Source organism: Octopus sinensis, linkage group LG11 (assembly GCF_006345805.1).
Source record: "Octopus sinensis linkage group LG11, ASM634580v1, whole genome shotgun sequence".
In the NCBI taxonomy this organism is placed as follows: Eukaryota; Metazoa; Mollusca; class Cephalopoda; order Octopoda; family Octopodidae; genus Octopus; species Octopus sinensis.
The window spans coordinates 35,811,514-35,822,415 of NC_043007.1; the positions used below are offsets into that span (position 1 = coordinate 35,811,514).

Consider the following 10,902-nt stretch of genomic DNA (forward strand, 5'->3'; position numbering starts at 1 on the left):
GCTAAGTTCTCCAAACTTCTGATATCAGAAGGCGGTGAGCTGGCAGAAACGTTAGCACGCCGGGCGAAATGCTTATCGGTATTTCGTCTGCCGCTACGTTCCGAGTTCAGATGCCGCTGAGGTCAACTTTGCCTTTCATCCTTTCGGAGGTCGATTAAATAAGTACCAGTTATGCACTGGGGTCGATATAATCGACTTAATCTGTTTGTCTGTCCTTGTTTATCCTCTCTGTGTTTATCCCCTTGTGGGTAATAAAGAAATAGATATTTGGTAAGCTCTCCAAGACTGGTTTGAGAAGAAGAAACAATATTCATGGTTTTTTTTCATGCAAACATTGATCATCATCATCATCATCACTTAACCCTTTCGTTACTGTATTTATTTTGAGATGCTCAGTGTTTCTTTCAATTACTTTGAATTCAGGAAGGACTTCAAAAAGTCAGGAATACTGGCCCCTTTGCCCATGACTTATAAAAAAAAGTGTAAAGGAATTTTCAACAATGCAACATCATCACTAGCAAGCTGAAAAAAAAAAGGATAAAAAATAAAAAAATTCTATACTAAGTAATTTTAAATGAGGAATTATCATACTATTTACAATTGATTGCACCTTCAATTAATCTGAATTGTTGATTTCTGTTCTTTTGCAATGAATAAAAGCCTTTTTATCTGGTGGTCAATGCAGAGGCTAGGGATAGATGAGTGGTTGGTGAGAGCCGTACAAGCCATATACTGGGATGCTGTCAGTAAAGTAAAGGCTAGCAACTAGTATAGCGATAAATTCAGGATACAAGTAGGGGTTCACCAAGGATCAGTCCTCAGCACCCTCTTGTTCATCATAGTCCTGCAGGCAATAACAGGAATTTAAGACGGGCTGTCCCTGGGAGCTCATTTATGCTGATGATCATGTTCTTTCAGCTGAATCACTATCAGAACTAGAGAAGAAATTTCAGGTGTGGAAGCAAGGTCTAGAATCATAGAGCCTTACAGTTAATCTAGCAAAAACCAAAGTCTTAGTAAGTAGGAGAGCAGACAAATTACAAATCTCTTCAGGCAGATGGCCCTGTTCAATCTGTATGAAAAGCATAGGTAGAAATTCCATGAGATGTACCCAGTGTAAGCTATGGATACATAAGAGGTGCAGCAATATTAGAGGAAGGATAACGGAAATATTTTTGTGTGTGGCAGGTGTACAGGTACAATTAACACTAAAAATGTACAGAAAATATACTCCATCAAATGCCTGTGGGGAAAAACTAGAAGTAGTTGATGGCTTCTTTTATCTAAGCGACCAAATCAGTAGTGGAGGTGGATGCTCCAAGAGTGTAGCTGCTAGAATAAAAATAGGCTGGGTGAAGTTCAGAGAGCTACCTCTGTTGGTAACAAAGAGCCTCTCAGAATAAAAGGCAGATAGTATGATGCCTGTGTGTGAACAGCCATGCTACATGGCAGTGGAACATGGGCAGTGACCAAGGACATGCATTAGCTTGAAAGAAATGAAGCTAGTATGCTTCACTGGATGTGCAATGTCAGTGTACATGCACAACAGTGTGTAATTGTCTTGAGAGAAAAGTTGGACATAAGAGGCATCAAATGTGGTGTGTAAGAGAGATGACTGTGCTGGTGTGGTCATGTGATGTGTATGGATGAGAATAGCTGTGTACAAAAGTGCCAATCTCTGACTGTGGAGGGAACCTGTGGGTGAGGTAGACTCAGGAAGGCATGGGCCGAGGTGGTGAAGCATGATCTTAAAATGTTGGGCCTCACAGAGGCAGACAAGTGACTGAGACCTTTGGAGATATGCTGTTCTTGAGAAGACCCAGCAAGCCAAGTGAAATTGTAGTCATGGCCAATGTTAGTGTGACATACCTGGTACCCAATCTGGTGGCACATGAAAAACACTCTTCGAGCATTGAGCAATATGCTGTGCTTGAGAAGACCTGTCAAGCCAAGCAAAATTGTAATTGTGGCTGGTGCCAGTGTCGTGTAACTGGCTCCCGTGCCAGTGGCACATAAAACGCACCCTTTGAACATTGGGGCCTCATGGAGGCAGTGATAAGTGATCAAGACCTTTGATGATATACTGTGCTTGGGAAGACCTCTCAAGCCAAGTGAGATCATAGTTGTGGCCGATGCTGTGTTTCGTAACTGAGACCCATGCTAGTAGTATGTAAAAATCACCCACTACACTCTTGGAGTAGTTGGCATTAGGAAAGGCATCAAGCCATAGAAACCATGCCAAATCAGACTGGAACTTGGTGCAGCTCCTCAGCTTAACAGTTTTAGTCAAACCTTTAAACCCATGCCAGCATGGAAAATGGACATTAACCCTTTCGTTTCCAACCCGGCTGAAACTGGCTTTGAGTACAAATGTTTTGTCTTCATAAGTTTTTAATTAAAATTTTCTACCAAACCTTAGTCACACTTTATGTTCCTAATGCCAGCTGAATGATAACTAAGTTTTTTAATTAAATTCTTTGTTATATTTAAAGTAATTCAAAGAAGCACAGAGCATCTCAAAATAAATACAGTAATGAAGGGGTTAAGTGATGATGATGATAATGATGATCGTTTACGAGGGGCGTTCAATAAGTAACGCCCCTGACCCACTTCCCATAGCAGTAGAGCAACGAAACTTGGCACAGTTATTAGTCTTTTTCTACATAGGAACCACTCAGAGTTACACATTTCTCCCATCGTTTGATGCAACTCTGGAGACCGTTGTTGTAGAAGACCCCAGCTTGGTCCTCCAACCACGACGTGACTTCAGAAATCAAGGCTGCATCATCTGGGAAACGCTTTCCTTTCAAAAACAACTTCATGGCTAGGAAGAGGTGAAAATCAGAGGGTGCAAGGTCAGGAGAGTAGGGGGATGGGGGAGGAGTTCATAGCCGCACGCCTGTGCTTCTGATCTGGCGACAAGCGAGTCGTAGACCGGAGTGTTGTCCTGCAGGAGGAGGATGCCTTTGCTGATCTTGCCCCGCCTCTTGATTTTGATAGCTTCTCTTAATTTCCTCAAAAGTGAAGCATAATAGGCTCCTGTAATTGTGGTACCCTTTGCCAGGAAATCTGTCATCACTACTCTGTCCTGGTCCCAGAAGACTGTGAGCATGACCTTGCCAGCGGAGGGCTGCACCCTTGCCTTCTTTGGAGAAGGTGAGTCACGGAGCTTCCACTGCATTGACTGGGCTTTGGTCTCTGGATCATAGTGATGGACCCAGGTTTCATCCTGTGTAATCAGTCTTTTGAAAAATTTTGACTCATCTTCTTGGCACATCTCCAAATTCATCCTCGAGCACTCAATGCGTTCTTGCTTCTGGAAAGGTGTGAGCAACCTGGGAATCCATCTGGCAGACACCTTTTGCATATGCAAATGGTCATGAATGATAGTTGCCACAGACCCGGTACTAAACTTGACCTCATGGGCTATTTGGCGAATAGTTATGCGTCGATTTTCCAAAATGGCAGCCTCAACTTGACGGACAGATGCCTCATCAATGCCAGAAGGGGGGGGGGCGACCAGATCTGGGAGCTGTTTCCACAGAGTTCCAACCATGTTTGAATTCACGATGCCAGCGTTTTACAAGGTCATATGATGGGGCATCATCACCATAAGTTACTTTCATTTCATCAAAAGTCTCCCGTGGTGTGCGTCCTTTCAAATACAAAAACCGGATCACTGCTCGACACTCAACAGGCTCCATTTCACACTTGACTCAGTTCAAACACCTGTATATCAGACACCACAATTAATTCAGAGCTGTAATTTGCCACTTAATCTATAGAGATATAAATAATTGCACATGTAAATTTTCAGCTAGATCAAACAACTGCAAGTGGGTTAGAGGCATTACTTATTGAACGTCCCTCATATGCCACCCTTGGAAATTTAACTTTAATAGTGCTAGTAAATCAAAATGAAGAATTTAAGCTGTGTAAGATGCCAGCTTGCATGCACAGCTCAAGACACAGATACTGTAAAGTGCTGACACGTCAATAATAACAATACTCCAAATATAAAATTTTCTTTATTCCATTTAACAGGAGAATATCACATATAATGCAAAATTTGAGAATATATGTGTCTCTTTCCCCACTAATATATACTACCCACCACCATCAGCATTATTATCATCATCATCTTCATCATCAGCATTTAACGTGTTTTCCATGCTTGCATGAGTTGGGGATGGTTTGACAACTGATGAGCCAACATGGCTGCAGTCTCACAACTTCAGTAATAAATCAACCAATAAACAATAAAGTCAATTTCAGCAACCAAACCTATGAAGGTGGTGCCTCAATATTGTTGCAGTGTCTATTCACTGAAATGAATATAAGAAGTACTAAATTGTTTTTCCCAGGCAATGCATGACTTTTACTTCCAAAATAGACTTCAAGCAGCTTTCCATCTTCCTCTGAGTTTTTGTATTTTACCCATCAGTAGGTCACTGTGCATCTATTTTCATGTCTGTGGAGCTCATCCAAAAATACCTTCTTTCCTTGCCTTCTCACAAAACTACATGTGTCTCTATATTTCTTGCAACTAAATCTCATTCTTTTCTATTGTTCCCATCACTACTGCGGCCATGCTGGAGCACCACCTTAAAGGGTTTTTAGTCAGAGAAATTGACCCTAGGACTTATTCTATGTAAGCCTAGTACTTATTCTATCAGTCTCTTTTGCAGAACCGCTAAGTTACAGGGGGGTAAATACACCAACATTGATTGTCAAGCAATGGTAGGGGTACAAACACTGACACAAAAACATACACACATAAATATATACATACAGGCTTCTTTCAGTTTCCATCTACCAAATCCACTCACCAGGCTATAGCAGAAGACACTTGCCCAAGGTGCCATGCAGTAGAACTGAACCCAGAATCATGTGGTTGGGAAGCAAGCTTCTTACCACATGGCCATGCCTAGCTGTTTTTATTTTACTATAGACCCTCTTTATATTTTGACTGGTGATGGAATCAGTTGCCAAAGAGGCCATAATTATGTTGATAGTGATTATGGTTGTAGTAGTAGTAGTAGTAGTAGTATTTGTAGTTGTTTTTATAAAGTTCAACTGACCTGTGGCTAAAACAGTATTCAAGCTGGTGCATTTGTTTATTGTCATATTGCTGTTTTTGAAGATACAAGTATGGTGGTGTGGTTGAGAAGCTTATTTCCAAACCACGTATATTTAGATTCAGTTCCAACACAGTTCTGGATAGAAAGTATCAAATGCTACTGATGGGGCATGAACTCATCTCTTCTGTAAGCATAACAGATGTTCTACCATTATACCAAATCAATCTTTCAAGTCTTTGTTCTTACCAGCAAGGATTACATGTTGTTTATTCCACAAAAGTTTAGAAACTTTGAGAGATATGAAAATATATTTTCATAAAAGTTTTGAAGAGACAAATTTCTTGTGAAATAAATAAGATATAAATAAATATATACATGAGCTTCTTCCAGTTTCTGTCTACCAAACCCACACACAAGGCTTTGGTTAGCCTGGGGTAATAGTAGAGGACACTTACGCAAGGTGCCTCGTGGTTACAAAGTAAGCTTAACTGCACAACTATGCATGCACACACACACACATATATAGATATAGATAGATAGAGCCTATTCTATATATATAAGAACCTACTTCCAGTTGTAACTGTCGAGACCCTGGAACCTGCCTACTTGACCAGGGGTGCATGACTAAATCTGTCACATATGAGTCAGAGGTTACAGCAACACTAGATGATAACATAACCAAAAAGAGCTACATTGGGCTAAGTGAAGGTGACTTCAAAAATCGCTATACTAACCATATATCTTCAGGGACAGGGACAAAAGGACACTGAGCTAACTAGTCACATATGGTGTTTGAAGTCTAACGTCACACCACATACAATCAAGTGGAAAATAGTTCAAAAGTCTACACCATATGTCAATAGATAAACAAAATGTAAGCCATACATAGCTGAAAGAACACAGATATTTTTCAGATTTAAGAACTCCACTGCACTGCTGAATCCCAGATCTGAAATTTTCAGCAGATGTAAACATGGATAAATTCCTATTGATGAATTGGAAAATACAACCCTCTCTGAATTGAGTAGCAGTACTACAGACTCTTGGCCCCTATCCATTAAGTCATATGATTTTATATATATATATATATATATATATATATACACAACAGGTTTTAATGCAGTTACCATCTACCAAATTCACTCATGAGGCATTGGCTGGTCTGGGGCTATAGCAGAAGACAGCCCAAGGTGACACACAATGGGACTGAACCCAAGCATGTGGTTGCAAAGTCAGTTTCTTAACCACATAATTATGCTTGTGCCCACCATATTATCAACTGTATTTATTTTCATTATTTACATTTGATGGATATTTCTCCTCATGTTGTATGCCCATGGGCATATGGCATAGTGGTTAAGAGTGCGGGCTACTAACCCCAAGATTCCGAGTTCTATTCCAAGGAGTGACCTGAATAATAATAATAATAATATCGAAAAATACCTTAGGAATGAGAACCCAGATTAAAAATTTCCCCAAGACACCTGATGAAGGCTGGAGGGTATATCAGCTGAAACGTTGTGTTAACAACAAACAAGATGAGGACAAATATCCATCAAATGTAAATAATGTACATAATTCCTCGTCTCTTAAATATAGAACTGTATGTATTTATTTTGACCCAGAAGAGCTGTGAAAATCCTGAACACTTCCCTTGTCATCTGACAAAGCCATAATACAGGAAAGTACTGCTGTTACATCCCACAGGCATCTTTGACCCCATCCAAAAAAGATCACTTAATTTAGTGGATTTGAATGAAATCCTTCTGAAACTGGACTTGGGATTCATTCTTCTGGTGTGGTGGTCAGTAAGAAATAAAGCAGCTGTCAAGAGTTGGAGGCATTTTCCTTGTTTGTTCCTTCACCCATATTGTGGACCTGTGCCTCAGTTAAAAATCACCACCACCATCATCATCATTATTATCATAATTCTTATCAGAGCACCAGATAAAGTGCTTTGCAATATTTGATTACGGCTTTTTATATTACAAGTTCAAATTTCACCTAGGTCAACATTGCTTTTCATCTTTACTGGTCTTGTGCCTAGAGCTGGCAAAATTGTTAGAATCATCATTTAACGTCCATTTTCCATGCTAGCAGGGGTTGGACGGGAAAAACGGGAAGTTGGAGAATCCGGGCAACTTCCCGTCCAACCCATGCTAGCATGGAAAATATCTTGCAGTATTTCTTGTGGCTTTTAACATTTTGGATTCTATTCCTGCTGAGGTCAACTTGGTCTTTCATCCATCATACCAATCAATTACAAATACACTCCAGCCCCTAACCCCTAGACATAGCCACTACCCTAATGGCTTCTTTACTATGCTGTTTGGTTTTTTGTTACCTCCATTCAGACACACTCAACTCACTTACCTCTCCTTCACTTATCTTCCAGTACCTACTACGACCCCTACATAATCCACTATGCAGTTACTTCTTCCCAAAATTCCAGCAGCATGGAATTCGTTCCTTCAGCATGTCTGCCTTTCTGTTGTTGATTTCAAGAAAAAATGCTGACAGAAAATTCACTATTCCTGAGAACTAGTGAGAGCTATGGACACAGCTCCTTTCTGCAGACCAAAATAAAGAAAGAAAAACACACACACTTACAAAATGAGAGAGGACAACTGTCTCCATCAAATGAGCTTTTTCTGTAATAAATCTCACTATATATAAATGGCAAAATGTCTGTCTGTGTGTGTGTCCATTATACAAATCCACAATTTTTCAGTTAGAGGGCTCGCACTTTCTATGGTCATTCAAAACCGTCCAAGGGTGGTCATGAACATCTTAACATTTCCCCAGTCACCCCCGCAAAGCCATTAAAAATCAATAGAAGTGACTTTTTTGTGAATTTTCTATCCAAAACCCAATCAAAATGCCCGAAACTTGATACGCCAATTGAATGACAGCTAGCTGTATGTGATTAGTCGGAGATTTGGACAGTACTCGCGTGTATGTGTGCAAGCACGTAGCTGTATATGCATGCACTAGCACTATGACCTGGCGTTGCCGGGTCATAGTGCTAGTCTTTAATATTCTCTCAACTACTGTTCTTGTGGCAATAATTATCATTACTATTGAGTGGGAAAGCAGCAGATACCATCAAACTGATGCTGGGGTACAAATATATGAAACCCAATACACCCATCATGACTACTTGTCTGATTAGTGTACACCAGGTACATGCATCACGATACACATGTGCAACATGGTGACCTCATATCAAGATAAACAGCACAAGACCTTGCAGGTGGAGGCTCATTTAGAATTTTCTTCAGTTCAAGTAGCCAACAACACTCAAAAGGTCCCTGAATAAGTATGGTGAACACAACACTCATGTTTACAGGGGTGAATTATTCAAACGCAAATAATCCCTTTCAATACATACACGTAACTATGATGCTCTCCCAATATTCCTGTTCATGATCAAAGATATACATATCAACAGCCACTAAGGCACATGCTCAACTGATTAAGGTTAAGTAACTGACAAGCAAATCTGTGGAATTGAGCAGAATATTTATAATAGTCCATCTTTTGCACCAAGACAAACCAAGATATACATGTTAACATTTCCAATCAGTTGAGATCAGTAACCATGAAAGTCACAGCCTGGTATTGTATCAGAGCATTTATCATCCTCATCATCATCCAACCATCTTCTCCACCCCACTATTCCTGGAAGGGTCCCAGGTACCTTCTCCAGGGTGTCCTATCAGAAGTTAACTATCATTACACTTTTTGGCTAGATTCCTTCGTGTGACTGACTGTGGGATATTATCCAATCATAATCTACCCCTAAGTCTCCTGTCAGTTAATCATCATCATCATCGTTTAGCGTCCGCTTTCCATGCTAGCATGGGTTGGACGGTTCAACTGGGATCTGGGAAGCCAGAAGGCTGCACCAGGCCCAGTCTGATCTGGCAATGTTTCTACGGCTGGATGCCCTTCCTAACGCCAACCACTCAGTGAGTGTAGTGGGTGCTTTTTATGTGCCAGATGAGGCTGGCAAATGGCCACGATCAGATGGTGCTTTTTACGTGCCACCGGCACGAGGCCAGTTAATATATTTTTTAAAAACTTATTAAAAAAAACAAAGAAAAAAACAAGAAAGAACATTTACATTTTAAGAAAAAAGTATTTATTTATTTATTTTTTGCATTGATGAGATCTTTCAAACCCTGCATTGAAATTGCAACTTGCCGGACTTGAGCAAAGACTCCACCAACGATCATCACCACCGCCGTCACCATCAACATCTCTTGTTGTTAGTCATCTACTTAAACTGCACTGCAATGAACAAGGTATGCACCTCCAGCTTCAAGACCATTTCATTTTATCTACCTCGATGTAATTCAGCATTAAACTTTAACCTTTTAGCATTCAGATTATTCTGTCGAATGTAATACTTAATTTATTCACATTTGTTTTGAATTAATCATGCCATTATCTCATAGCTTTGAGATTTCGATGGTGTGATAGTTTATTTTTAGACTGAAATAATAAGGTAGGCATAAGAGGCCAGATGTGGCCAACTTGAACATAAAACAGGTCAAATATTTTGGCTGGATATGGCCAGTTTAAAAGTCAATGCTAAAGGGTTGATATATATATATATATATATAATCATGTCAAAGGGAAATGGAATTTAATTAAAGTTAAAACATTCAATCAAAATTTACATTTCCAGTGGTCTAACGTGCAAAAAAAATTAGTCAAGAAGACTATATATTAGTCATACGATATAGTGTATATTTATACACATAAGGAATCCGCTTGAAGGGAATTCAACACATTAGAAAGAAAAGCTCAAGTGGATTCCTCATGTGTATAAATATACACTATATCATATATATATATATATATATATATATATATATATATATATATATAACTCCAAGAAAGTTAGAGGTTGTGAATCCAACCCACTAAGGGATAATATCTATCCAATATACTGCTGGTAGAATACCCAATTATTAATACACAAGTGTTTTTTATTGCATTGCAATTACATTACCCAGTGTACTAAATGGGTGAAGGTAAAGAGATATTTTACCATTAATTTATATAGCAATAAGAAAATGAAGGGGATCAATAGGTGGTTCATCAACTTTTAGACATTATATTATGTTAACTTATTTATTTATTTACTAAACTGATAATTACAATAATATACATACATACAAGATATAAAATATAGTAATATATAAGGATACCAGTAATAGTAAATAAATAAGTTAACATAATATGTCTAAAAGTTGATGAACCACCTATTGATCTCCTCCATTTTCTTATTGCTATATATATATACATATATATATATATATGAGAGAGAGAGAGATACCTTGTTTCAACATTTGCATGTAATAACATGTAGCCACATGTTATTACCATATATGGTAAATGATGCAGCTGGGCATCATAATTTCTAAGGGAGATAAACCACTCATCCAACCAGTTCCAGTTTCCTCTGTTCTGGTCTAGTCTGAAGCCAGTCTCATCCACTGTTTCGGACAATTTTTTTTCTTTTTTTTTTTTATGTCAGTTCATTTCATAAATACTCTGGATAAGCAACGCTTAGCTTAAACCCCGCTCCAAGTACAATATATATATTCATTTGTAGTACATAATAATTATTAAATTACACAGGTCTTTATGTGAGTATTTGTAAAAGTGTAACAAAATGGCTTTGTTCTACACAGAACAAATGGTTTAAAATAAAATATCAATTGAAAACAGACACAAAGAAAATTCATAAGGAAAGAAAGAAAGGAAGAACATAAACTGTTAACTCCTTTAATCAAAAATAGCAAGATCA

At 38.7% G+C, this 10,902-nt stretch overlaps 1 long non-coding RNA gene across 1 annotated transcript; it reads right to left on the reverse strand.

The window, feature by feature from the left end:
* Positions 1–8: 8 nt before the first annotated feature.
* LOC118765382 lies at positions 9–10,539 on the reverse strand. The gene is made up of 3 exons (XR_005001239.1): positions 10,396–10,539; positions 6,006–6,009; positions 9–18 (listed from the first exon to the last, which is right to left on the reverse strand). It is a non-coding gene; the product is annotated as an uncharacterized LOC118765382 (long non-coding RNA).
* Positions 10,540–10,902: the final 363 nt, after the last annotated feature.